General features: G+C 49.7%; 1 long non-coding RNA gene across 1 annotated transcript in view; it reads left to right on the top strand.

Annotated features, from left to right (window-relative positions):
- Positions 1 to 2,133: 2,133 nt before the first annotated feature.
- LOC131814731 (uncharacterized) overlaps positions 2,134 to 27,394 on the top strand; it is a 72,871-nt gene continuing 47,610 nt past the window's right edge. The window contains exon 1 of the long non-coding RNA XR_009347427.1: positions 2,134 to 3,519. This is a non-coding gene — a long non-coding RNA (uncharacterized LOC131814731). The remainder of the gene's footprint in view (positions 3,520 to 27,394) is intronic.

Genomic DNA, 27,394 nt, shown 5'->3' on the forward strand with positions numbered 1-27,394 from the left:
CGCTTCTGATCAAGGAATTCATTTCACAGCATAAGAAGTTTGGTGATGGCCTTTGCTTGTTGCAATTTTCTGGTCTTAATGAATACCTTATTAGCCCCAAGCAGCTGGCTGAACGGAATGGTGGAATGATGTACTGAAGGCTTACTTAGGATGCCCGTGGGCAGGCAGCACTTGGAAGGGACGGCATTCTGTGTAGGATACAGTGTATGTTTTGAACCCATGACCTGTTCATAGTGTGCTTCTCCATGACCAGAACATACGGGGGGGGGGGTGGGGGGGTCCAGGAGCCAAGAGGCAGAACAAGACTGGCTTCTTTCCTTCCACCTAATACCCCACTCGAAGATTTTCTGCTTCTCTTCCCAGCGGCTTTGGACGCCGCTGGTTTGGAGGTTTTGGTTCCCAAGGAGGGACCGTTTCTCCAGGGGACACTTTTTTTTTTTTTTACTGAATTGAGTCTGCCGCCGTTGTTCAGCCACAGAGCCCACAGGCAAAGAAGGAAGTTACTCATTGTTGGAGTTACTGGTCCTAGTTATCAAGAGAAATGGACTTCCTGCTCTGTAATGCACATTTTCTTCAGTCTTCTCTCTTCCTCTTTCCCTGATCTTTTCCTTTTATTGAGGCAAGCTGGAGGTGAAACTTACCTAGGTAGCGCAAGTTTCGGCAAGTTTCGGATGGGACTGAATTTGGGGATGGCTCCCATGTCCCGGAGGTGGGTGGGCTGCTTGCCTCCTAGGATGGATGCCATCCATGACCTTTGGGACTTTGCTTCTGCTGCTTTTGGGGAGAAGGTGAGAGTCTGTGTATGGAGGATGGTTTCACTTTGTTATTATTATTTTTTAAAGATTTTATTTTTTTGACAGAAATCACAAGTAGGCAGAGAGGCAGGCGGGTGGGGGGAGCAGGCTCCCTGCTGAGCAGAGAGCCAGATGTAGGGCGCGATCCTAGGACCCTGAGATCATGATCTGAGCCGAAGGCAGAGGCTTAACCTACTGAGCCACCCAGGAGCCCTTCACCTTGTTAGGTTAACGGAGCTCTTTTTGTTGTTGTGCAGAAATTCAAACCTTTGTAGAGGGTGTGGACAGTGGCCGAGTAGGGGAAGAATGGACCATTATCCAATTATTGTCTTTCAGCTTGCAATCCGTTCTCACAAATTCTCTTATGTTGTGATGCTGGAAGTGGGATATTTCTGCTTTGTTCCCCGTCTGCCTGCTGGGGTCTGACAATAGGGGGTGGGGTCTGACAATAGGGGGTGTTCGAGGCTGGAGGAACATGAGGGGTCTTGTCCCTTCCTGCCCCTGGGAGCATCCCGCCCACAAAACCCTATTATCCTGGCGGCAGCTCCTGGGCCCCCTGGGTGTCACCAGCACCAGCTGCAGTGGCTGTTCCTCTGAGGTCTGCTTTCCAGGCCCCACTGGAACCCTCTGCCCAGCTTCTGGGTTGAATTGTTCCAGTCTCGTATTGTCCCTTTGCTGAGGGCTGGGTGTGTTCCCCAAACCGCGGACTCCCTGACACCTTAGAGTTCTCCTTTCTGCCTTTCCAGTTCTTCAATGCTTAGCTCATACTTCTGTATATGACAGGTCCCCTGTTAAAGTAACACGTGGTTTCTGTCTCCTGCTGCAACCCTGCTGGTTACAGACCCAGGATCCTGTAGACTGTGCCTCGTGGGGTCCCCATGGAGAGCCATCTGCATTCACCAGGGTCTGCTGTCCCAACAAGCCCTCAACAGACTCGGCCCAACGTGGGAGCCAGGGGTGAATCCACCCACTGAGGTCCTGCCAGCCTCCGGACCCCACCTCCAAGGGCATTGCCCTGGGGCTCAGGCCATACCCATCTCCTCGCCTGCAGTGACAGGGTCACCATGAAACCCACAAACAACCCTCAAGAGCCCAGCCCCGTCCTTCTGTGTCCATTTTCCTGGCTTCCTCTGAGACCCGTCAGCCCTCCGTGGGTCCTCCAGCTCCTCGTGGGGGAGGATCCCTCACAGCGGCTTCCGGAAGGGAGAAAATCTGCCCCACCCCCCTCCCAGGCTGCAGGCAGGCCACTCCCATTGTCTTTGGAGTTTGCCCTGGTCTGTTTCTAATCTCTAAGTCCCCTCCCATATCCGGGGACACTGCGAGCCTCGCCTCTTCTTGTCCCACCTATCAGAGCCCTCCAGAGGCTGAAAAGTACTGACGCCGCCGTTTGTAGGGGTCTTTACTTTTCTCCTGAGGACACCCCTTTCTCCAATCAGCTGGGGTAGCATTTCTTTATCTTCCTGTCTCTCTGTCACCATCCTGGTCTGGCTGTAAGATCGGTTTCTGAGCCCGTTCCCTTTCCCCTTTAGTGAGTATGCACCGCGGGTAGCTGGCAACTGAATCCTGCGGGAGCGGCTCTGACGCGGCCTGCTTGGCTTTGGGGCTTAGAAGGGTTCCATCAGTCTGCCTTGTGAGAGGCGGTGGAGGGCAGTGGTAGGAGGCAGACCTTGAAGCTGGACAGCCCAGGTTAAAGCCACTGCCCCTTCCACAGCCAGCCGCGTGATCTGGGGTACGATGGACATGCTCCGTGACTCAGTTTCCCCTTCTGTAAATGCAGGTAGTACCTTATCCAATGCTCTGAGGCGTAGTGTGAGAAGCCAACAGGCTAATAGGTGTAAGGCAAAGTGTGCCTGGCATGGAGTAAGAGCCCTGGGTGGGAGGGAGTGGTCCCCCTGCCGCACCCTCCACACTCCCTGGGGACGCAGCTGCTGAGAGCCAGTCTAGGGCTTCAGACCCGCATTTCCGCACAGTGTGGCTTCAGTGTAAACCCACTACAACCCTGGACAGAAGCTGGCTGTTCTGGACTCCCTGGGAAGAGAGCTCCAAAATAGCATCTTCCAGAAGGATTTCCAAGGGTAACCAATGACACATGATTTAGCCTCACATTGGGGGGACCTGTGCGGTCTGGGGTGGACTCAGTAGGAGAGGGTTAGCCAGGCTGCTCCAGTCCTGCAGAGGCCTTGGCCGGCTCCTGGGAGCTAACCTCTGGGCCCTCGAAATATCCTGCCCGATAGGGAGTCTTGGTGACCCCGGAGTCTGGTGTGCTCTCGAAGTGGGACTTACGGTGAATGCCTGTTTCTGTTCACCTGGGCCTCTGGCCTCTGCTTCAGCCTGTCTGAGCTTCTGGGGAGGCTAGAGACAGAGCAGTTAAGATCAGTTATGCGAGCGCCCCTGGCCTTCAAGCCTGACTCCCAGTACAACCCTGGACCCCCAGGCTCGGGGGCCATGCGCGTTATCCCCGAGAGAGCAAACATCGTCCACAGGACTCCAGGGTGAGAGGACAGCTGGAGACTCGGCGGGTCTCACCTTGAACCCCATCTGCTGCACCTTTCCCTTTGCTGATTTTAATCTGTATCTTTTTTTTTTTTTTTTTTCTGGAATCTGCCATGATTGTGAGTACGGCAGCTTTTCTGAATCCTCTGAGTCCTTTCGTCAAATCATCGAACCCAAGGGGAGCCCTGCAGACCCCTGACACAGCCTTCCGTTCCTTTTCATCTGCTCATTGGTAAGACCCAATAGGTCATTGGTCACATCCTCTGGGAAGCCTTCCCCCCTTCTGGGCTGGTTTGAAATCCCTCTCTCTGCCCTCACAGCCTCCCCTCTTCTCTCAATCATTCCGTGCAGTTCCCATTTATCTTTTTTTTCCCACCCTTGTGCAACTAATGTCCTCTTGTTGTGTGTGTGTGTTTTTTAAAGCTCTTATTTATTTACTTGACAGACAGAGATCACAAGTAGGCAGAGAGGCAGGCAGGGAGAGAAAGGAGGAAGCAGGCTCCCCGATAAGCAGACAACCCGATGCGGGGATCGATCCCCGGACCCTGAGATCATGACCTGAGCCAAAGGCTGAGGCTTTAACCCACTGAGCCACCCAGGCACCCCTTGTGTTTTTACTATCCTTATTAAGCCACTCAAATCCCATCCAGAGTGAGGTGGGCTGGCGCCAGACACGCCGTTCTCTGACCATGGGGTTTGATGGAAGAAATCCGTTGTGCCTGTCCTCAGACTGGTGCGGGTCACGGTTAGCTGTCTGGGCTCCACTCACACCCTGACCTCTGCAGGCTCCCGTGAGAGAAGGGGACCAGCTGAGCCTTCTCCAGCTGCTGCCTTGGTGTATGTCTCCCCAAAGACGTCTTTTACAGGGACTCATGCTGTGGTTCTGAGGCAAGATTGTCATCTGAGCTTGGTTCACAGGCCTGGCACGCTGGGGACTGGTCAAAAGGGAGCTTTGATCTCATAGGGGTGGGGCTGGGGTGAGGCAAGCGAGGTGTCCCTCCCCTCCAAGGGGCTTCCCCCTTCATGGAGGCCCTCACCTCCTTGCTCAGGCTCTGCCTCTGACGGCTGTGAGAATGTCTCCTTCCTTCTAGGCGGATGCTGGAAGCGAACGGGACTGGTGTGGAATGTTCCGTGCGTCTGAGTTCTTTGCTTCTGAGCACCACCTCATACGTGCCACTCCAAGCCAATCCAGCCATTCATTTGATAAATATTTATTGTGTCCTCTGTGCCGAGCATGGTCCCTCGTGTTGAGAGTCTAGCGGGGAATGGAAAAGGGGAAAATCCTGCCCTCGTGGAGCTTTAATTTCACTGGAGGAAAGTGAAGAGATGGACTGTCTAGTAGGTGAACCCCAGTGAGTGACAGAGGTAAAACGACATTGGGGAAGGTGGTCTGGGGTGCTGGGCGAGGGCTGAGATTTTTAGGAAGGGACTACCAAGGAGAGCCTGAAGACCCGAGGGAAGGGAGGTGTGAGTGGGGCGGATAGCAGGAGGAGCTTTCCAGGCCAGGAGAGCGGAGAGCTGGGTAGGGAGGCAACTGGCTGGCTGGGGCCTGGGGTGGGGGCGGAGGCAAGCTGTGGCTGAGGAGTAGCAGGGTTGAGGCAGGAAAGGAGCAGGATGCTACCCTGGCCAGGTGGGTCCTGGGAAGGACTTTGACTTTGACTCTGAACACCATGCAGGTCATGGGAGGCTTTAGAGCAGAGGCAGATGTGATCTGCCTTGGCTTAGCTAGGCAAGGATAGAAGCCTGGAGACCCTTAAGGAGGCTCTGGATAGAGGTGACTGTGGCTAGGACCAGGGCAGCGGCAGCGAGGGGTAGTCAGTGACAGATTTTGATGGTAGAGCTGGTGGAGGTTGGTGGGTTTATTTATTAGAGTAGAATTCATATACTGTGAAATTAACCACTTTAAAGCGTACAAACCAGTGGACTTTAGTACATTCACATTGATGGGCAACTGTCACCCAGATCTCTATAGGTCTGAGACATTTCCATCACCCCAAAGGAGAGCCCCGTATGCAGTAAGCTTTCACTGACCAAGCCCCCCTCCCTCAGACCCCAGCAACGGCTGACCTACTTTCTGTGTCTGTGCATTGACCTGTTCTGGATGTTTTATGTAAATGGAACCAAATGTTGGTTTTTTGGGGTTCTGCTGGACAGACCACGTGTTGTGTATCCATTCATCTGCTGATGCACGGGGGCTGTTTCGACTCTTGTAAATAGGGTTGCTGTGAACATACATGTACAGGTCTTTGGACATACATGTACATGTCTTCGGTTCTTTTTTTTTTTTTTTTTTTTGATATCTTCTGTTCTTTGGGGTGTATGCCCAGGAGTGGGATTGCTGGGTCCTAGGCTAGCTCTACGTTCACCTTTTTGAGGAATTTCCAACATGGTTTTTCACGGTGGCTATATCCTGAGTTCCCAGCAGCAATGTGGGAAGAAGGATCCAACTTCTCCACAACATTTCCCACCCTGGTTATTGTCTGTTTTTTGTTTTTTAAATGACAGCCACCCGCCTGGGTGTAGAGTGGTATCTCATCGTGGTCTTGATCTGCATTTCCCTGATGAGTAATGGTGTTTGAGCATCTTTTCACGTGCTGGGTTGCCCTGGGCTCACCCAGGGCAACAAGAGGCTGGAGCTGTCTATGGATGCGAGGGGGAAGGTGGTGGGAAAGGCACTCAGTCTGACACAGTTTTGGTCCCCTCCGCCAGGTACAGCCATGGACCTGGCATTTGGCTGTGAGGCATTGACAGTGGACTTGCTAACGCGCCTCTGGGATCCAGGCGACCTTGGATGAGAGCAGTTTCGCTTGCAAGCCTGCCTGGCGAGGGTTTCTGAGCCAAAGGGAGTGAAATCGGAGAGGGTGGAGGCCACCCTACCTAGGGGGCTGCTATGGGTTTTGCTCCAAAGGGAAAGAGAGAAATAAGACGGCATTTGAAGGGGGAGAGAGATCCAAGAGTGAGTTTCTGAAGTCCCAGGTAGGAGAATGTAGAGCTGATAGGAATGTCTGAGCTCAGATGCGGGAGGAGGGGAGATTTACTGGAAGGACATGTGTCCTTGACCCTGAGAGGCTCTGCTCTGTGTGGCCTGGAGGGGTGGCTCTGGAAGCAACCAGGACAGAGCCTCTGGGATCAGGAAAGAAGGAGCAGGGCAGGTGTGCTGGGGGTGGTGGTGAGGAAGTTCTCAGAGCAAAACGCTGGGAGGACAACAGCCGAGAGGGAGGAGGAAGGGGTGTGTGTGATGCTGTAGCCGCTGGGGAGAGGGGTTGGGCGGAGGGGAGGGTATTCCCTGGGGGTGGTGAGGGTGGGGTGGGGTGGGGGTGTGTGAGGCCTGCTTGAGGTTGGCCGAGGGATCCAGAGCTGTAAAAGGCACACATGCCGTAAGCAAGCATCGTCTGCACGCATGTGGCCTTGCCCCCGGGAAGCCCATTGTTCACATTTACAAACGGAGCATTTTAATTCCTTGTTAAAGCCCTGTTAACCCATATAGTCTAGTCTCGGCTTTTGTGCTATGGCTACCAAACTCAGACTTCCTTTCTTTCTTTTTTTAAGTTTTTATTTTACTTCCAGTAGCGCTAACACACAGTGTTGTATTAGTTTTGGGTGTGCCGTATAGTAATTCACCTGGTCTATACGTCACCAGGGGCTCATCACCGCAAGGGTCCTCCTCAGGCCTCATCTCCTGTTGCACCTGCCCCACCCCCCCTCACTGTAACTGTCAGTTTGTTCTCTGGAGTTAAGTCTATTTCTTTCTTTTTATTTTATTTATTTGACAGAGAGAGAGAGAGAGAGAGAGACAGAGAGACAGAGAGAGAGCGCACAAACACAAGCAGGTGGAGGGCAGGCAGAGGAAGAAGCAGGCTCCCTGCTGAGCAGAGAGCTGGATGTGGGGCTTGATCCAAGGACTCTGAGACCATGACCTGAGCCGAAGGCAGAGGCTTTAATGCACTGAGCCACTCAGGCACCCCTAAGAGTCTGTTTCTTGTCTTGTCTTTCTCCCTCTCTCTTCCCACTCCCTTGGCTTGTTTGTTTCGTTTCTTAAATTCCGCACATGAATGAGGTCATACCGTATTTGTTATTACGGCTCTCTAGCTCCATCCATGGCATTGCAAAGCTCAGGGTTTCTGACTTGGTGTCCATGACTCCCTGGAGTCCTCAGACATATTGTCAAGATTCATGAGTGCTTTACAAGAATTCTTAAATTTAGGGGTTTCATGTCAATAACATGTCAATAACAACTGAATCACTCCATTCTGCGCCACTGAGATGACCACGCGTGCACATTTCCGGGTAGTTTCATGCTCACCGTGTGTGTGCGTGCACGCGCGCGCATGCGTGTGTGGTGTGTGCGCGTGTGTGTGCGTGAGAGAGAGAGAGACAGCGTGATGGAGTATTCAATGTCTTGGCTGATGGGAACAGAACAGAGGCAGATTAATAAGGGGCTGGTGCATCCAGGCAGCGGTTCCAGGGGAAAACTGTGGCGAGACAACCCGCAGAACCCGCTTTGCTACCACTGAGCAGCGGGTGATTTAATTTTAACAAAATAACATCATTTTTATGTTCATTTAGTGCTGCTTGACTTTCACTGCTCATTTGTTTTGTTTGTGTTTAATCTGTGTATTCATTTTGGCTTCTAGTTCTGTAAGAACTAGGAACATAGCTTTGGTGTTTGTCCATGCAAAAAATAATTTGTCTGACAAGTGGTGCTAGGAAAACGGGATCTCCCCATGCAAAAGGGCGAGGTTTGACCCTTACCATGAAACGCACACGATGTTAACTCAAAATGGATCCAAGACCTAAATGTAGGAGCTGGAACTATGAAATCCTTAGGATGAAACATGGGGGAAAAGTTTCACATTGTTGGGCTTGGCAAAGATTTCTTGGATATGACCCCAAAAGCATAGACAACAAAAGGAAAAATAGATAAATTGGGTCTTCTTTGAAATAAAAAACTTTTGCTGTCAAAGGATATTATCCATAGAGCAAAAAGGGAACTCATTGGATGGGAGATAATGTTTGTCAACCACAGATCTAATAAGGGGTTAATATCCATAATGTATCAAGAATTCCTAAAATGCAGCAGCAACAACAAAAACCCCAAACAACCCAATTAGAAAGGAGAACACGGGCAGCAACCTCTTCGACCTCTGCCGCAGCAACATCTTCCTAGGAACAACACAAAAGGCAAGGGAAGCAAAGGAAAAAATGAACTATTGGGATTTCATCAAGATCAAAAGCTTTTGCACAGCAAAGGAAACAGTTAACAAAATCAAAAGACAACTGACAGAATGGGAGAAGATATTTGCAAACGACATATCAGATAAAGGACTAGTGTCCAGAATCTATAAAGAACTTAGCAAACTCAACACCCAAAGAATAAATAATCCAATCAAGAAATGGGCAGAGGACATGAACAGACATTTCTGCAAAGAAGACATCCAGATGGCCAACAGACACATGAAAAAGTGCTCCATATCACTTGGCATCAGGGAAATACAAATCAAAACCACAATGAGATATCACCTCACACCAGTCAGAATGGCTAAAATCAACAAGTCAGGAAATGACAGATGCTGGCGAGGATGCGGAGAAAGGGGAACCCTCCTACACTGTTGGTGGGAATGCAAGCTGGTGCAACCTCTCTGGAAAACAGCATGGAGGTTCCTCAAAATGTTGAAAATAGAACTGCCCTATGACCCAGCAATTGCACTATTGGGTATTTACCCTAAAGATACAAATGTAGTGATCCAAAGGGGCACATGCACCCGAATGTTTATAGCAGCAATGTCTACAATAGCCAAACTATGGAAAGAACCTAGATGTCCATCAACAGATGAATGGATCAAGAAGATGTGGTATATATACACAATGGAATACTATGCAGCCATCAAAAGAAATGAAATCTTGCCATTTGCGACAACATGGATGGAACTAGAGCGTATCATGCTTAGCGAAATAAGTCAAGCAGAGAAAGACAACTATCATATGATCTCCCTGATATGAGGAAGTGGTGATGCAACATGGGGGCTTAAGTGGGTAGGAGAAGAATAAATGAAACAAGATGGGATAGGGAGGGAGACAAACCATAAGTGACTCTTAATCTCACAAAACAAACTGAGGGTTGCTGGGGGGAGGGGGTTAGGGAGAAGGGGGTGGGATTATGGACATTGGGGAGGGTATGTGCTTTGGTGAGTGCTGTGAAGTGTGTAAACCTGGTGATTCACAGACCTGTACCCCTGGGGATAAAAATATATGTTTATAAAAAAAAAAAAAGAAGAATTCTTAAATTTAGGGGTTTAATGTCAATAACATGTCAATAACAACTGAATCACTCCATTCTGCGCCACTGAGATGACCACGCGTGCACATTGCCGGGTAGTTTCATGCTCACCGTGTGAGCATGAACTTGACCAGACATTTCTCTGAAGAAGATTTACAAATAGCTATTAGGTGCATGAGAAGATGCCCAATGTCACTGATCATTAGGAAAATGTAAAGCAAAACCACAATTAGATATGAGTTCATACTCATTAGGATGTCTATTATTAAAAAAATAATAATACCTGTTGGCGAGGACATGGAGAAACTGGACCCCTTGTGCACTGCTGGTGGGGATGTGAAATGGTGCCACAGCTGTGGAAAATGGTTTTATAGCTCCTCAAAAAACTAAACATAGAATTACCATATAGGCTTGGAATTCCACTTCTGTTTATAGACCCAAAAGAACTGAAAGCAGGTGTCTCGAAGAGATATGTGTACACCCATGTTTGGCTATTCACAACAGCCGAAACGTAAGAACAGCCCAAGTGTCCATCAGCAGATAAACAAAATGTGGCATATACATCCAAAGGAATATTAATTTCAGTTTTCAAAAGAAGGAGATTCTGATACCTGCTATAATGCGGATGAAGCTTGAAGGTATTTTACTAAGTGAAATAGCCCATCACGATAAGACAAATCTATATAATTCCACATACAGGGAGTCCCCAGAGAAGTCAAGGAAGACAGAATGTGGAATGGTGGTCACCAGGGGCTGGGGGAGGGAGAGTGGGGGATACCGTTTCATGGGTACAAAGTTTCCATTTGGGAAGATGAAAAAGTTCTGGAGATGGGTGGTGGGGACGGGAACATACTTCATGCCGTGGAAATGTACACTTCAAAGTAGCTAAAATGGTGAATTTTATGTTAGGTATATTTTACCACAATAAAATAAAAAACAAATTTAAAAACCCTAGGAAGGAGTTCATCAGGTCTTCCAAAACTCTGGGGTGGTTCTGGTCTTAGCCAGAGTTTCCTAAGAGAGCATGCTGCCTGACCCCAGGCTCCTCCTCTGGGCTCTGTTTGTGCCCACTGGCAGTGCTCAGCCTTGCATCACCTCTTCTGAGGGCGCCTGTGAATCCACTGTACCTCCCTGAAGGGAATGGGATGAGGGAACACTTGGGGGTATTTTCTGCCCCTCCTCAGGTCAAAATCAGCACCAGGAGCTGTTACGGAGTACCCACTTATGCCTGCTTGAATTCTGACAACAAGCTTGTGACTTGGCAATTTATTAACCTATCTGAGCCTCAGTTTGCTCTCCTGTAAAATGGGCATCTTAATACCGATCCTGCAGAGTAGTTGTGAGTTGGGTCAGGGGCACCCATCCTCCTGTTTCTTTCCTGGATCCCACCCCATTGCATCTAACATGTCAGTTTACCTCAAGTTTGCACCTTTGAATCTGCTGTGGGCTTGGTCACCATATCACCAAACTTGTTAGGCTTAGGTTAAGAAGTTTAATTAGGCTCAGAGGAAGTTAGAAGCCTGTCCTAGGGGTCAGGTCCTCAAGCCTCAGAATGTGGACTCATGACATCTTTTTGGTCCCCAGAGACATTCTTCTGTAGCTATGTGGGAGGTTTCTGTGCTCCAGACTGTGAGGTTGCCAGACAGCAAGATCTCCCATGTTTTGGGCAGCTGTGGAGTGATTGTGTGACACCGATTCTGAGAGGGACAAGGCTCACTATTCTCTGGACTGCTCAGACTCCACCATGCTGAGCCCTGGGAGGAGTAGTGATGAGCCAGGAAGCATTCTGAGGAGGACAGCCAAGATGAAGAGATCCCAGAATACAGCATCCCATGAGGCACTGGCATAGGAGGACTGTATCAGTCAGCTGTTGCTGGGTTCTGCTGCATAACAGCCACCAAAACTTAGTGGTTGTAATAACAAAGGTATATTCGTGATAATGGTACAAGTTGCTGCGGTTCTGTGCTCCACATCCTCTTTACTCCAGGGTTAGGCTGGAGCATCAGCTAGGAAAGTGCTGTATTGGGTGGGGGGCAGGGGTTGGGGGGGTAGTGTGGTGGTAGAACCATGTAAAGGCTCTGAAACCTCTACTTAGAGTGACGTGTAATCACTTCTGCTCAACCATCATTGGTCAAAGCAAGTCACATGACCACGTCCGTCACTTGTGGGGGTGGGGAGATGGGGCGCTCCCACACGGAGGGCTGGCGACACAGAGGAGATGCTCAATAACCACTGAATGAATGAATAAATGATTCTCTGATCCCGGAAGGATTTAAGCAAAGCATGGATGCCCATTCGTATTTGTTATCTACTGCTGCATTACAAATTGTTCGCAAAGTTAGGGGCTCCATGCAACAATAAATATTTATTATCTCACGTAGTTTCTGTGGCTCAAGAATTCAGGAGTGACTTCCCTGAATGGTTTAGAAATGAAGTTTCTCATTATGTTGTAGCCAAGCTGTTGGCGAGGGCTGAGGTCCTCTGTAGGCTTGACTGGCTAGAGGCTCTGCTCCCAGGATGGGTCATTAACAGTCGCTGGGGAACTAGGGCTGACTTTGGTAGGTGGCCTCAGTTCCCCACCATGTAAACTCACCCAGAGGGCTGCTTGCATGTCCTTACATGGTGGCTAGATTCCTCCAGAGTGAGCGATGCAAGAGGGAGCAAGGCAGAAGCCACAAAGCCTCTAATGACTTAGTAGTAGAAGTGATATACCATCGTTTCTACAATAGCCTATTAACCGGTTACACAGGACTTCCTGTGCACCATGGGAGGAAATGTGAACACCAAGAGAGGGGATCCCATGGGGCCGTTTACCATAACCTGCCCTCTGGTCCCTAGTCAGTCATGTCCCTCCTACATGGAAATATTCTTACCTCCTCCAGGGTCCCCTAAAGTCTCATATCACAGCTCATAATTTAGAATATCATTATCTAAATCAGGAACCTATGACATTTCCTGGGTGAGATTCCCCAAGTATTTCTCTCTGGGTACAGTTCCCCGTGGTCTGAAGATGCATGAACTGAAAAGACAGTTATCTGTTCTTCTCACCCACCCGCCCACACAGCGTACAATATTGTGAGAGGCTTAACCATCAGAGACACTCCCCATTCAAAAAAAGGAGACATTGGGAAGTCCCTGGCCAATAGCAATAGTGAAATATATCAGAATCTTCAATGTTGGGAGTTCTTTTCTTGGAACTTAATGGCTAGGAATAATTCTCCATGGCTCTTGGCTCTGCCCTATGGAATCTTGGTTTTTCCTTCAGAGCCATATTTCCTTTTCCATGAAAGGCAGCTTATGTTACAGTTGATCGATTTTCTCAGCCTTCTTCCTGCCTGTAGAGGTTTGGAAGCCCAAAGACATTCTTTAATTTTGAACTGTCTTTGTCTCTATCAGCTCAAGGGAGCAGTGGTTTTACCAATACAGTTCTCCTAAAGCCTTTATGGATGTCCTGTGAATCTTATTGGGATTGGCTCCATCAGACAAATCTCTTCGAGATAAACCCTTTTCCACTTTGGGATGCTGCTAAGACTACGGAGGAGTGACCCCTCTAAGCTTGCTTAGAAGCCTTATTAAGTGAACGGTCCTCCAAAGCGACTGACCCCTTACATTTTCTGATACTCAATGACAGATTTTACAGTCCCTTCCTCAGCTTCATCTTTAGCCCACATTTTCTGGCTATTTCTCTGGATTGGCTCTTTTCCCAGAAACGGTCTCTTAATTTTACCATCATTTGCCATCTAGAGAGAAGCCAGGGATTTTCAAAACCAGAAAGTTCTCATTCCTTTACATTTCACAGCTACTCTTTCTGGCTCATTTCTCTTCTGTCTCATCTTACTAGAACAGGCAAGAAGAAACTAGGTGAAAACTCCAAAACTCTGCTTGGAAATCTCGTGGGCCCGATCACCTAGCACATTAAGTACATTTTCTACTTTCCAAATTCCCACAGGTGACAATGCTGCTAAACTTTTGGACATCATGTAACAAGAATCTCCTTTCATCCAGTTTCCAATCACATCTTTCTACTTTTTCTTTAAGTCCTTTAAGTACTGACCTTTAAGTCCTCCAAGGCCATCAGGCTCCAACAAACTGCTGAAGCTCCCGACTGAATATCAGAGTTGCTATGGGTCATGACTCCTTTGTGCCCCCAATTTTCCCACCTTCCTCAGTGCCAACCCATTTCCTACACAGAGCATTTGAATTTGTCTTTTCAGTCTATACTGTACTTCTTCCAGATAGCCTCATGGCTCGTTCTCTTGCTTAATTCAGATTACCACTGAAATGCTGCCTCTTTAGAGAGGTTGTGCGTGCTACTCCATCTAAAATAGCGTCCCCGGGATGCCTGCGTGGCTCAGTCAGTTAAGGGTCTGCCTTCAGCTCAGGTCATCATCTCCAGGCCCTGGGATTGAGCCTCACATGGGGCTCCCAGCTCAGTGGGGAGTCTGCTTCTCCTTCTCCCTCTGCCTCTTCCCCTGCTTGTGCTCTCTCTCTCAAATGAATTAAAAAAAACTTAAAAAAAAATAGCATCCTCATTCTTTTTCTTTCTTTTTTTTTTTTTAAAGATTTTATTTTTATTTATTTATCAGAGAGAGAGAGGTGGAGAGAGCAAGCACAGGCAGACAGCGTGGCAGGCAGAGGCAGAGGGAGAAGCAGGCTCCCCGCCGAGCAAGGAGCCCGATATGGGACTCGATCCCAGGATGCTGGGATCATGACCTGAGCCGAAGGCAGCTGCTTAACCAACTGAGCCACCCAGGCGTCCCTCTTTCTTTCTTTTTTAAAAGATTTTATTTATTTATTTGACAGACAGAGACCACAAGTAGACAGAGAGGCAGGCAGAGAGAGAGGAGGAAGCAGGCTCCCCACCAAGCAGAGAGCCCGATGTGGGGCTCGATCCGAGGACCCTGAGATGATGACCTGAGCTGAAGGCAGAGGCTTAACCCACTGAGCCACCCAGGTGCCCCTCATTCTTTCTTTATAACCTTATCCTGCTTTCTTTTTCTTCACAGTGCCTTTTTGCTGCCTGATGTTATATTACATGTCATTTGTTTATCAGCAGTCACCCCATTAGAGCACAAGCTCAAGTGGAAAGGGAACTTGTCTGTTTTATTCACTGTTAAAACCCTAGCATCTGGAATGGCCCCTGGCAAAAATGGTTGAGTGAATGAATGAAGTGGCCTCTGCAGAGGCACCTAGCATCTCGGTAGATGAGGTTCATACTAGGGCCAGAAGCCAGAACTCTTAAGGCCAGTCCAAGGAAAAGGGTCATTGAAAGTAACAGGCTACCAGAAAGCATAGCGGGCTCTAGAGCAGGGATGTGAGGGCAGGTCTCAGACTCAAAACACAGCCTGCTCTGCCAGATCTTGCTTTTTATTTTCCCAGAGAAGGTGAAACCCTGTGCGGGTCAGGGGATCTGAGCCTTTTCCGTGCGGTCGGGGGCAAGAGCGTATTTCCTTTTTCAATATAACCCATTGGTGCCCTTGTGTCCACAGTTCAGCCTAAAAAGTGTTTATATACACAAAGAACTCTGAGCGTTTGCCAGAAGGTTAGGATGGATGACAAGCACCAAACTGGGGGTGGACACAGAAGCTGGGGGCCAAAGAATGTGGTGAGAATAGGCTTTTGTACAGAAAGAAGGAGAGTGTGGTAGTGGAAGGGTGAGGGCAGGAGGCGTCAAAGCAGACGGAGCTAGTTAGAGCTCAACTCTGTAAAACGTGCCCTGAGCTGATGAGAAGCTATTTATAGTTTAGGTTTATTTCACTCAGGGTGAATATTCATATACCTCACTGTGGAAATATTAATATGTTTGATTAAAGGGTGCTGCCCCAGGCCTATTGGGGGTGTTATGTAATACCGTTGAATGCATCACATTACCTTTCTACGGTTTGAAGAAGTCTGATTTCTGCAGCACATCTGGCCTCAGGGCTTTTGGAGAAAGACCGGTGGGTCTACAAAAGCATTGATCTCCCAGGGTTCCTGCAGGAGCACAGCAGGAAACAGATACCAAGTGCCAAGTGCAGACACTGCACTTGGGAAACACTGCACCGGGAGCTGTCGAGGCTGAGCACTGACAGAGGAAACATGGTCCGTCTCGGGGAGGGTCTGCAAGGTGACTGGCTCCGGAAGGGAGGAGCTGTACCTCCATGAACCGATGTTCTCCTCTGGAAACCAAGGAGAAAGGACCTGCTGTGTTCTTGGAATTGGCAATCACTCCCCAGTTGCAGCCTTAAATCAGTCCTGCTGGATCTCTGCCTTTGAGGGGTTTGGGTAGCGTGAGGTGGTATCTCAGAATCTGGGTACCCCGCCGGCTGGAAGAGAAGCCAATTAGTGTAGATATATGTTTCCATTTCTGTTTATATCTAGTAGTGAAATTGCTGGCTTTTATGGTAACTCTATGTTTAACCTTTTGAGGAACTGCCAGACTCTTTCTTGAAGTAGCTGTAGATTTTACATAATGGACAAAGGTGTTGAGTATCTTTTTATACATTTGTTGGCCATTTGTATTTCTTCTTTGGAGAAATGTATATTGAGACCCTTTGCCCATTTTTCAATTGGGTTATTTGTCTTTTTATGATTAAGTTTAAGAGTTTGGGCGCCTGGGTGGCTCAGTGGGTTAAGCCGCTGCCTTGGGCTCAGGTCATGATCTCAGGGTCCTGGGAGTGGTAAGAGCAGACATCATCATCTTGTTCCTGATCTTAGAGGGGGAAGCAACTATTCTTTTTCAACTGACATTGGTGTTAGCTGTGGGGTTTTCATCGATAGCCTTTGTTAAGTGGAGAGAACCTCCTTTTATTCTTTGTGTGTTGGATGTTTTTGTTATGAGGGGATATTGAATTTTGTCAGTGACTCGTTCTGCATCTCTGTAAGTGATCATATGGTTTTTACCCTCCATTCTACTGATAAGGTGCATTACATTAATTGATTTTCAGATGTTAAAACAACTTTGCATTCCTGGGCTGTGAGATTCATATGAGATACACATGATCATGGTGCAAAACCCTTTTTATGTGTTGCTGGATTTGGTTTGTTAGTATTTTGTCAAGGGTTTTTGTGTTTGTATTTATAGGAGACATTGGTCTGTTGTTTTCTTGTGATGTTTTTGTATGGTTTTGGTATCAAGGTAATACAGGCCAGAAAGAATTTGTAAGTGTTTCCCCCTCTCCTATGTTTTGGAAGAATTGGCTTTAATTCTTTAAATGTTTGGTGAAATTCACCAATGGAGCCAACTGGACTTGGACTTTTCTTGGAGGATAGTTTTTTGACGCTAACTCAATCTCTTTACTTGTTATAGGTGTATTTAGATTTTCTACTTCTAGAGTTGGTTTTGTAGTTTGTATCTCTCTAGGAATTTTTTTCATGCCACCTGAGTTATATAGTTTGTTGGTGTACCATATATATTTATTTTTAAAAAATAATTTCCCTACTTTAGTTATTTTATTTTTTTATTACATAGGATCTACACCAACTTGGGGCTTGAACTCATGACCCTGTGATCAAGAGTTGCAAGCTCCACTGACTGAGCCAGCTAGGTGCCCTCACTTGTACTCATTTTTAAGAGTGATCTATGGTCTCTGACTGCTGATGGCTTCTTCTTGAAACTCTTTCCTTTTGGTTTTCATGACCCACTCTCTTAATAGCCATGTGAGTTGGGACAAGCCATTCAGCCTCACTAGAATGAGGATGATCATAGGGCCTCCCCCACTGAGTTCCTGTGAGGATAGATAAGATGGCACGTGGGAAGCATGAATACCTGGTGATTTTTCTCCTTCCTCTTTCCTTGTCTTCTTTCCATTCTCTGACCACCCATTCTCAGTCTTAGCAGGCATACTTTTCAGCAGTGGTTCTCCACTGGGGGTGGTTTTGCCCACCAGGGGAGAGTTGGCCATATCTAGAGACGTTTTTGATTGTTATACCTGGGGGGATATTACTGGCAGCTGCTGGGCAGAGAGCAGGGATGCTGTTAAGTGTCCTTTACTGCACAGGACAGCACCCAGCAGCACAGAATTATCTGGCCCCAAATAATGCCAATAGTGCTGAGGTTTCTATGGAAACAGCTCTCCACGATTATTGCAAAAAGAGTTGAAAATACAGATAAGCCAAAAAAAAAAAAAAAAATACCCCACCACAACCCCAAAAGAATAATTCCCCTATAATTCTGCCACATTGAAAGAACTTCCATTAGGAAAGAATATATATATTTTTTAAAAAATAAGAACGTTGGTAGGAGAAAAATATTCTGACTCTTTTGAATTTTTCCCAGTTACACTGTCTACCTAAATTATGTGACATAATGTGTTTAGTGCCACCTGGCCAGCCTGGGGATGTGCCCTCCCATCCTTCCTGGTAAGAGGGGCAGGGAAACGGCCAGTATCCATGGGTGGTCCTTGGAGGGTGAAGGTAGGGAAGAATGTTTCTCTGCAGGTGGTACTTACAAAAAACTCATTCTCTGGGTGGCCTGATGTCTTTCAATTGACTTCGTGTGTGTCTGAGTGTGTGTGTGTGTGTGCCAGTGGGTTCCCACAAGTATGTTCTCATGTCATCATTCGGCCAGAAGGTAGACGTTACGACCTCGCTCATTATGGGAAAGAACAAAACTTGAGTGAACTTCAGTATATTCCTTTGGGTTGAATTCTTGGGTTATGTAATGGTTCCAAAGGGTTTTCCTGGGGCAGACGGCTTCCTTGCCTGGACATGTGACTTTACTCGGGGCCAATACATATCACTCATCCCCTCGGTGCTGTCACACCTTGAACCACATGTCTCCTTGACAAAGCTCCATGTCTCATGTGCTCAGGTGAGACCAGGGGTTCAGAGGACAGCTCCCCAGGGAGATTCTGGGATGGCCTGGGTTGTCCCTGAAAAGGTGGGATGCTGAAATTCAGGCCTGCCTGTGAAACATCAGCCCCATGGGCCACTGCTGTTCATTGCTGTATGTCAAACAGCCCATCAGCCTTGACCCGGTGAGCAGGTGAGCAGGTGAGCAGGAGCAGGTGAGCTCAGTATTTTACTCCCTGCCCTTTGGCACTTTGCAGGATCTCGGAGGTTGGTGTCCAGCATCAAGCCCCACTCTGGCTCACCAATGAGGTCCAGAGAAGCAGGGACTATCCCAGCGGTGCCTGTCTGGGGCTGAGACCGGGGCTTCTGACCCCCAGGCCAGCAATCTTCCCTCCTTTCCCTCCCAGGAGAGCTGGGTCAGCCCACCCAAACCCCACGGGACCATCTATTCAGGCCTTGGGGCTCCCAGATATTGATTGGAGAACCATGGCCTTGAAATTAGCATGGAATTTCAAAAACAGGCAGGTTCCAAACCTAGGGAAGAGACATCTCTTTGGGGGGAGAATGGGTCAGGAGGGACCAGTGCTGATTTAAGCCTCTCTTTTTCCAGAGAAGCAGCATCACATCATCCTGCCTGAAGAAGGTCTGGCTCTGGCCAATGAGTCCTCACTGAGTCTCTTTGTCTCTCTCTCTCCCTTGCATGTTGCGGGCGATGTGCACACGTGGGCTTGTACGTGCCATGTATCTGACCTTCTTTTCTCTGTCTGCTTCAAACCTTCCCTGATGCAGTGAGTGGTCTTTGGGATCTGTTTGGTGCCGATGTCACCCCCCCCCCCAATCAAAAGGGCCGCGATGCTGGGGATGGGCCATCCTGAGGTGGGGGCCCGCTGTTCTTCAGGAGCGAAAACCTGCTGTCTCGCTGAGCAGAGCCCCCACTTAACAACAGGAGGGGTGGGAGGCGGCTGTGTAGAAACTCGGCCTCTGGCTCTGTGAAAGGTGACTTTGAAAGGCTGCATTTGTTCTTGACGAGCTCTGGGCAGTGGAGCTCTGCTGTGATGGATGGTTCCAGCGCGAGGCTGCCCAGCCAGGAGCGGTGGGGGATAAAGGCTCCTTCTCAATGGCTCCCCTCAAAAAATTTTCCTTTTTATTATGAACTATTTCCAACATAAACACAAGTGGAAAGAATAGTATCAGAAAGGCCCAGATGCCCCTCACCCACCTAGTTTTGATAATTAGTGAAGCTTTGACACATTTGCTTCATCTATTCTGCGCTTTTTTCTTTTTCTATTGAAGTATTTAAAATAAAATAAAATAAAATCTTGATCATAATATGCTTCGCTTCTAAGTATTTCTCTGAACACACACACACGGGCACACACTCCACACTCCCCATTTTCTTATATAAGCACAAAGCCGTGATCGCACCTAACAAAATAAATAATAACCCATTGGGTTATTACTATATTATTGCGTTATATATATAAAATGTTGGGTATATAACATTGGGTTATTATTATTATATTAGGTCCCCACTGGGACCTAATATCCAGTCCATAATCAAATGTCCCTGTTTGCCTCAAAAATGTCTTTTTATTTTGTGGTTGGTTTGCTGGAACCTGGATCCAGAAAAGGTGTCCACATGGGGTTTTGTCTTTAGGTTGGTCTCCTAAAGAGCTCCCTAACTAGAGCTGATCCCCTTCCTTCTCTTTCTTGATTTAATTCTCTTGACCTCTTGTAGACCCCGAGTCCTTTTCCCCCAGGATTGCTGCACATTCTGGACTCCTCTGTTTGCCCCCTCATAGTATTGCCGACCTCTTTCCCCCATGCTTCCCGGAAATGAAATTTAGCATCAGAGGCTCAATTAGAGTGATGTTAATTTTTTTAAAACGATTTTATTTATTTATTTGACAGAGAGATCACAAGTAGACAGGCAGGCAGAGATGGGGGGGGAAGCAGGCACCCCGCTGAGCAGAGAGCCCAATGTGGGACTCGATCCCAGGACCCTGAGATCATGACCCAAGCCCCGAAGGTAGAGGCTTAACCCACTGAGCCACCCGGGTGCCCCTAATTTTTTTTTTTTTTTTTTAACAAGAACACTCCATGGATGACGATGGCCCTGGGCTTCCCACTGCACCATATCAGGAGGCACACAGTCAGTTTGCTGAACTTTTGGTGGCACTAAAAATGATCTGTGGGTTCCAATGGTGACAGACTGCCCCCTCCCTGGTACAGTTCCTCATTTGGTAGCTAGTCTCCACAGATGTTCTTCCAATGAACCATGCTTTCCCGTATTTGCTCTCTCATGCCGCCCATGGCCCCTTGAATCTGGCCGGCTCTAGGGCTCGCTTTCTGCCCTAGAATGTGGCACAAGAACTCTGTGATTTCAGAGGCCGAGCCCCAAGAAACCTGTAGCTTCCCTGTTTGTCTTTCAGAAGAGTCACTCTGGGGAAAGCCAGCTGCCATGCTGTGAGGAAGCCCGTGCCAGCCTTGTGGAGAGGCCACATGGCCAGAGAGAGGCCCTGGCTGTCCCCACTCTTCTAGACATCCTGAGGCATGGGACACAGGAATGATGGAGGAGATAAGGCTCGGATGGCTGCAGCCCCAGCCTCTGCTTGACCTCAGCTGTCTGAGAGGCCCCCGTGAGACAAGCTCACTGACAAGGGGACATCCTGTGACAGTGTTGGCCATGATGCTTTGGCGTGGCTTGCTATTGATCAAACATCCATCGGCTTTCCCTCTAAATGTTTCAACTGATGGGGATCGTTGCTGGAACCAATTATTTGATTAAAAGTTACAGAATGGCGCTGACCTAATTCTATCCCTCTTCCCACATTTGTTTGCGGGAATTCTTTCCATCAGCAGCTAGGCATCCTTGGTGATCCTGACGTACGGACCCTACATAAAAGACAGGGAAGTCGTGGGGTTCTTTCCTGTCCATTGGTGGCCCCCTCCTGCAGCAGTGACCTGGCCCTTCTTGGTTGTGAGGCCCAGATCAAGGCAGGAGAGACAAGAAGCTTGAGGAAGGTGAGCTGGGGACTTGGTTTCCAAGGAAACCACAAGGTAATCATCAGGTCCTCTGAGGATCATTTTTTCTTTGTCCTGCTAAAAGCCAGATGCTGTCACCTTCTAAGCCAGCTCAGATGCTTGAGCAGGCACCAAAATGGTTCCCCGGGGGAGGAGACAGTGGCTTAGAAAGCTTACAGGAGTGGGTGCTCCCTCCCCTGGGTCCCGGCTTCTTTTCAAGAGGACTTCCCTCACTCTCAGACATGTACCCTTACCCTCCAATCTCCTTAGGTCACGAGTAGAGTCTAGTTTGGGGATACACAGAAAGCTGCCTTTCCTGGAGTCCCAAGGGACAGGGTGTCTTTGCTCAGAGTCTGCCCTGGTCTTCATCTGTGAGGATTTGAGACTGAGGGCTCTGCTTGGCCCTGGGGGGAGTGGGGTGGGGGGGGAAGGAACAGGGGGAGGGATGGCAGACCTGAGCTTTGAATCCTCCGGAATGAAAATGAGCAATGACCCTACATCCAGGGCTCAGATGCAGTGATCTGAGGAGGCCTTCGGCAGGTGCTTCCCTGGGCTGTCAGGAGCCACCCTCTATCGAGCACACACGTGCCAGACACAACCCGGGGTGGGCTTAGAGCCGCAGGCACAGAATCTCACAGATCCTGACAAGAACTCGCGAGTGGGTGTTGTCTTCACCCACTGCAAAGCTGGGTCACTGGCCCCACGTCGCCCAAAGGGCCCCCCCTGCTGTCTACCTGTAGAAATGGCCCCAGATGGTCTGTCCCAGCCAAGGTCCCCTCCTAGGGGAGATGTTCTGGTGACAGGTTCATTCTTCACCTCTGTGTGCATCTCTGACTGTCTCATGTGACCCATCATGTGTAGAAAGGATCCACTCGTGTTGTGCCCCAGGGCGGAGCCCGAGTTCTTGCCGTGGCTCTGATGATCCTAAGCGTGTGGAGGCTGGTGGGGTGAGGGCACTGGGTTCCGACTGCTGGGCACGTGTCCTGACCGTGTGTTCACATAAATAACGTCTGGTGGTGGAGCCAGGCCTGAATCTTTGACATTTTTCTTGGTGCAAGAGAGACTTCATTTGTTCTAGAATAGTATCCAACAGCATTAGGTGCAATGGATCCATGGAGGAAACACCCCTAAACACAACGTCCCTCCCCCCCCCCCCGAAAAGAATGGCAGAACACACAAGCATTTAAGTGGTGCTGCTTGAGCAGACCAGGCTCCGGTGGATGAGGGAGGGAACATCACCGTCCATACCAACTATGCCATCCTAGCTCTTCGATTATGGGGGCAGCGGTCCTGTGTGGCCCAGGGAGGTTCCTAGGGGCTGGGGCATCTCCACCCACTGTGGACACGGGGATCCTGGGCCTGCTGAGGGCTGTCTTCCCTTGGATTGACTATGCTGGCTTCTTGGAGGGTCTTTTTAAAAAATATTTTATTTATATATTTGACAGATGGAGATCACAAGTAGGCAGAGAAGCAGGTGGAGAGAGAGGAGGAAGCAGGCTCCCTGCTGAGCAGAGAGTCCAATGCGGGGTTTGATCCCAGGACCCTGAGATCAAGACCTGAGCCAAAGGCAGAGGCTTTAACCCACTGAGCCACCCAGGCGCCCCACTTGGAGAGTCTTGCTGCTTCCACCATCTTCCCGATCCTATCCCCCATTACAAACCAAAGACAAATGTCTTCTGGTGTCTGGAAATCTGCCCCTTCATAGATGTTCCTCTTCTGGGAAGCATGACCCTGAGAGTGGCCTGGTGATGTGGGCACGGCGTGCTTAGGAGACATTTTCACTTGTCTTTATACCTCTGCAAATTGGCCCTTCTCGGGAGGGGCTGGGGGCCTGGGAGCTCCATGGGTGTTGCTGGTGGGGGCGGCCCTGGGTGGGCGAGGGGCTTCTGAAGGTGGGGTGAGGAGACCCGAGGTGTGATGCAGTACCCCAGGTATGGACTTCTTGAGGCTGGAGACAGCGCAGCCTGGGAATTATGGGCTCAGGCAAGGGCAGGCTCTGTGTCCGACTTTGGGCGAGCTGCCTCTATGAGTCTCACTTTGTCACCTGTAAAATGGGCACAGTGATCCCTCCCTCAGAGGATGGGGTGTGTGCGGTAATGGGGAAGGATCGTATCTCACAAACTTACGTGGGTGTCAATCCTGACAGGGTTTTATTCACATTTAGGGAAGTCTGACTCCGGGAGGAGCTTGAAGCCAGGACCAGCCATCCGTGGCTCCTCGTCAAACCTCCCACAAAAATTCTGTACAGTTCACAGCTTTGGGGATAGTCTCTGGTCTACACAGTTACCATGGATGTGCCCTTTGCCATGCCCCGTGGTCTCCTGGAGTCCTGGGGTTTCTGTGGCCCCTTAGGACCAGGATCCATTCTCTCGAGGACACACACTGTCCCCTTCTTTGGGCTCTCCGAATCAGGGGCTCTGGGAGCTCAATCCCCAGATCACTGGGAGGCGTGGGCCCTCCGAGACGTGCAGCATCATCTCCCCGCATGTCTGGGTTTTGACAGAAAGAGACCATCTGGGGGGACTTCAGCTTCGACTCTATCACTGTGGCCTCCCAGAGGTAAGAAGAGCTAATGCCTGGTTTCCCTCCAGGACTTGGAGCAGAAATACAGGAGAACAAACCGCAGCAGATCTTCAACTGGCAGCCCTGCCCTCGAGGGGTGCTGTGGGAGCTACCCTCTTCTTCCTGGGCTCTCCCTGTCCCCAGCCCCTTGCGGGTCACACCACCACCAGGGCACGAACCAGAACAGCTCTGGGGGCTCTGGGCTGAGATATTTCATCTCATGCCCCCCAATAAACTGACAGAGGGACCATTCTCACACCCATTTCCCAGGTGAGAAAGCTGAGGCTCAGGGAACCTTGTCCGTTCAAGGTCACACATCTTGTTTGTTCAGTTGAGCCACAGTCTACATTCCGGTCCTGGAACCTCTTCTCTCCCCTTCCTCTGACCGACAAGGAAACCACAGCCTTGCTGATTTAGACCTTAAATTTACAGGGGCCCCTAGGTGGCTCAGTCCATTGGACGTCTGCCTTCAGCTCAGGTCCTGATCCTGGAACACGAGGCTCAAACCCTGCGTTGGACTCCTTGCTCAGCGGGGGAATCTGCTTCTCCCTCTGCCTCTGCGGCTGCTGCTCTCTCTCTCAAATAAATAAATAAAAATCTTTAAAAAAAAAAAAGAGAAAATCATAAGGAAGAGAAAATACATCTTCAGTACTGTGCTGTATTTATTGAAAATATGTCAGTGTTGGTGGACCCGCCTTGTTCAGACCTGTGTTGCCAAGGGCCCCCGTATGCCCTTAGGCTGGTGGTTCGCCAACTGGACGGCGCATTAGCATCCCCTGGAAGCCTTGTGAAAAGCCGAGATCTCCTGGGCCCTCCCCCAGAGTGTCTGACTCAGTAGATGGAGGGAGGCAGGCATTTCTATTTCTAATGAGTTCCCAGGAGACGCTGGTGCTGCTCAGCCGGGGACCCCACTCTGGGACACTGCTCTGGAGAATGGTCTTTTGACCTCCGAGCTGTTGACATAGGGAGGTCGTTCTCTGTTGCGGGGCCCGCCCTGTGCCCTATAGGGTGGCTAGCAGCACCTCTGCGCTCTTCCCACTTGATGCCCGTGGAACCTTCCAGGTCTAGGTCTCCAGACATTGCTGAATGACCCCTGGGGGGGCAGCACTGCCCCTGGTGAGGACCCCTGCTCTATCCTTATTTCCTGGGTCCATTTACGTTCGCTCAGAGAGACGCCCTGTCACACACGCACACAGGCACACACACCTTCCCTTTCCCTCAAGAATAACGTCACTCTACAAATACAGTTTTATAACTCGCTCTTTTTCACCTCACAATGCATTGCCAATTAACTCACCAATTAGCTCGCTGGCAGCCGGAGAGGCAGGTTTCTGCGCAGGTGATGCGGGAAGCTTCGCTCTGAGCTCCAGACATGGCTCTGGGCCAGGAAGCCCGCGGCAAAGGGAAGCCTTTCAGACCCTCCGTCTCGGCCAGGAGCAGGTGCTGAAACCTCCAACTTCGGGGACCAGGTCAGCATCTTACATAGTTGTCTGTCTGGCTTCCCAAAGCCCTGGCTGTAGCTTGTCAGAAAAATGGGCCACCCGACCACAGGGTCGTGAACCGCGACAGAGAGGAAGGTCAGGGATACTGGCTTTGCCCCTGCTTCCCACTCTCAGGGGGCTTCAGAGAGGGACTACGAGACCCAGAGCTTGCAGGCTGGGAGTGAGGGACCCTGGCTGCTCCCCTTTTGCCTGGAAGGGTCCCAGCTGTATTTGCAATGGGCCGTGGTGGCTGCTGAGGACCCCCGGGCAGCCAGGCTGCCGGGCACAAAGGCCTGATGACCGGGTCCTTGTAAGGGATGTCGGCTTTGGCTGCCTCCAGTTCCCCCAAAGGTCCTTCTGTCATGACTTCACTGTCCCTCAGACTGCCCATCACCACCCCAGCCGCCTCTGGAAGCTTCGAGATGCCAGCTGGGCTGGAATGTTGGAAAGAGAACACTGGCAAGATGGGAGGTATCCGTCAAGGCTGCCTCTCCCAGCACGGGCGCCTCCCTGCTCCCTGCACCTGCCACGCAGCTGACAGATGGTTTGGATGTAGCTGACCTTGCCCCGGCTCCCAGGGGGAGGGGAGGGGAGCTCCGATAGGTCTAAACCCATCCATGTGATCCCATCTTCCCCTCCGTGGGGATTTCACCTGCTCTGGAGAAGGATGCTACCCTACTCCCAGCAGGGTGCTGGAGCCGGTTAGAACTGGCCCGTGAGAACCTACCATGCCCATTGCTTTCCAACCGTGTTGTCAAGCTGGTAGCTTGAAGTCAGCATGTGGGGTCTTTGCACCACAGAAATTGGCAAAGCCTACAAATAAGGGTCCCTCCGACCCCAAGCTAGCTTACCAGCACACCAGTGACCCTCTCCCACTAATTGTGATCAAGGGGGAATGCTTGGGTGGCTGAGTCGGTTGAGCCTCTGCCTTTGGCTCAGGTCGTGATCCGGGGGTCCTGGGATTGAGTCCCGCATTGGGCTTCCTTTGCTTGTGCTCTCTCCCTCTGACAAATAAATAAAATCTTAAAAAAAAAAAAAAAAAAAGACTAATTGTGATCAAGGAACCAGGCAGCCCAGCTGCCATCCTATGACCGTGGGAGGGGCTGATGGCAGGACGGAGCTAATGCTTCAGAAGACAGGGCAGAGACATAGAAAGAGCATAGTTTCTGGTGACATTGTCTCATCATGCCTCATCTCCAGACTTTTAGGTGATATTTCCCCCATTTTCTTGAGAGTACCCCAAATGATATAGCTTGGGAGCTGGGGTGCGATATTCCCAGGTCGGGACCTTCAGCCCCCTGGTTTCTGTGGAGCAAGTAGGGCTCATTTCTCAGTCAAGGGCAAAATTCCTCGGTCGGTGGTTGCTGGCTGGTTATTCCTCCTTCTCTTGCCTCTTGAGGGGACTTCTGCCCTGGGTGGACCAACTTTCCTGTCCTTTGAGACGAACTTTGTTTTTGCAAGGTCAGTTCTTGGGCTCCTCGATGCAGAGCTGGGAGGGAACAAGAGAGCCAAGGAGAGAGTGGGAGCTGCCTGGGAGCAGCCTCACTTCACTTGAGGGATTTGGGGTAGGCTGGCCTGGACAGTCAAGGGAGGGGAGAGTCTTGTCTTACCTCCCCTGATGTCCCTGCCTCCAGAGGCGCTCAGAGATCTGGGGCAGAGGTGGGATTGGAGGAGTCTGAGCAGCATTTTGGCTCATTCTCCTGGGATGTGCCCAGAAAAGAAATGATGGACCAGGTATTTAGGGAACAGTGATTCCACAGCTATGGAAACCAAAGTAGGTTTTTTTTTTTTCTTTCTTTCTGGGAAATCTCCCAACCCTATTCATGGACTTCAGTATCTTTTGTACCAAAAAAATGTGGAGCAAAGCAGAATGTAGTGGCCTGGAGAAAAATGGAGGCAACAACCCAGTTTAGGAAGAGTTCTGGGGAGGGGTGCAGAACCTGTGCTTTGTCCTGTATCTCTGGGCATTACACAAATAACGCCGTGGGCGT

Source organism: Mustela lutreola, chromosome 1 (assembly GCF_030435805.1).
Source record: "Mustela lutreola isolate mMusLut2 chromosome 1, mMusLut2.pri, whole genome shotgun sequence".
Lineage (NCBI taxonomy): Eukaryota > Metazoa > Chordata > Mammalia > Carnivora > Mustelidae > Mustela > Mustela lutreola.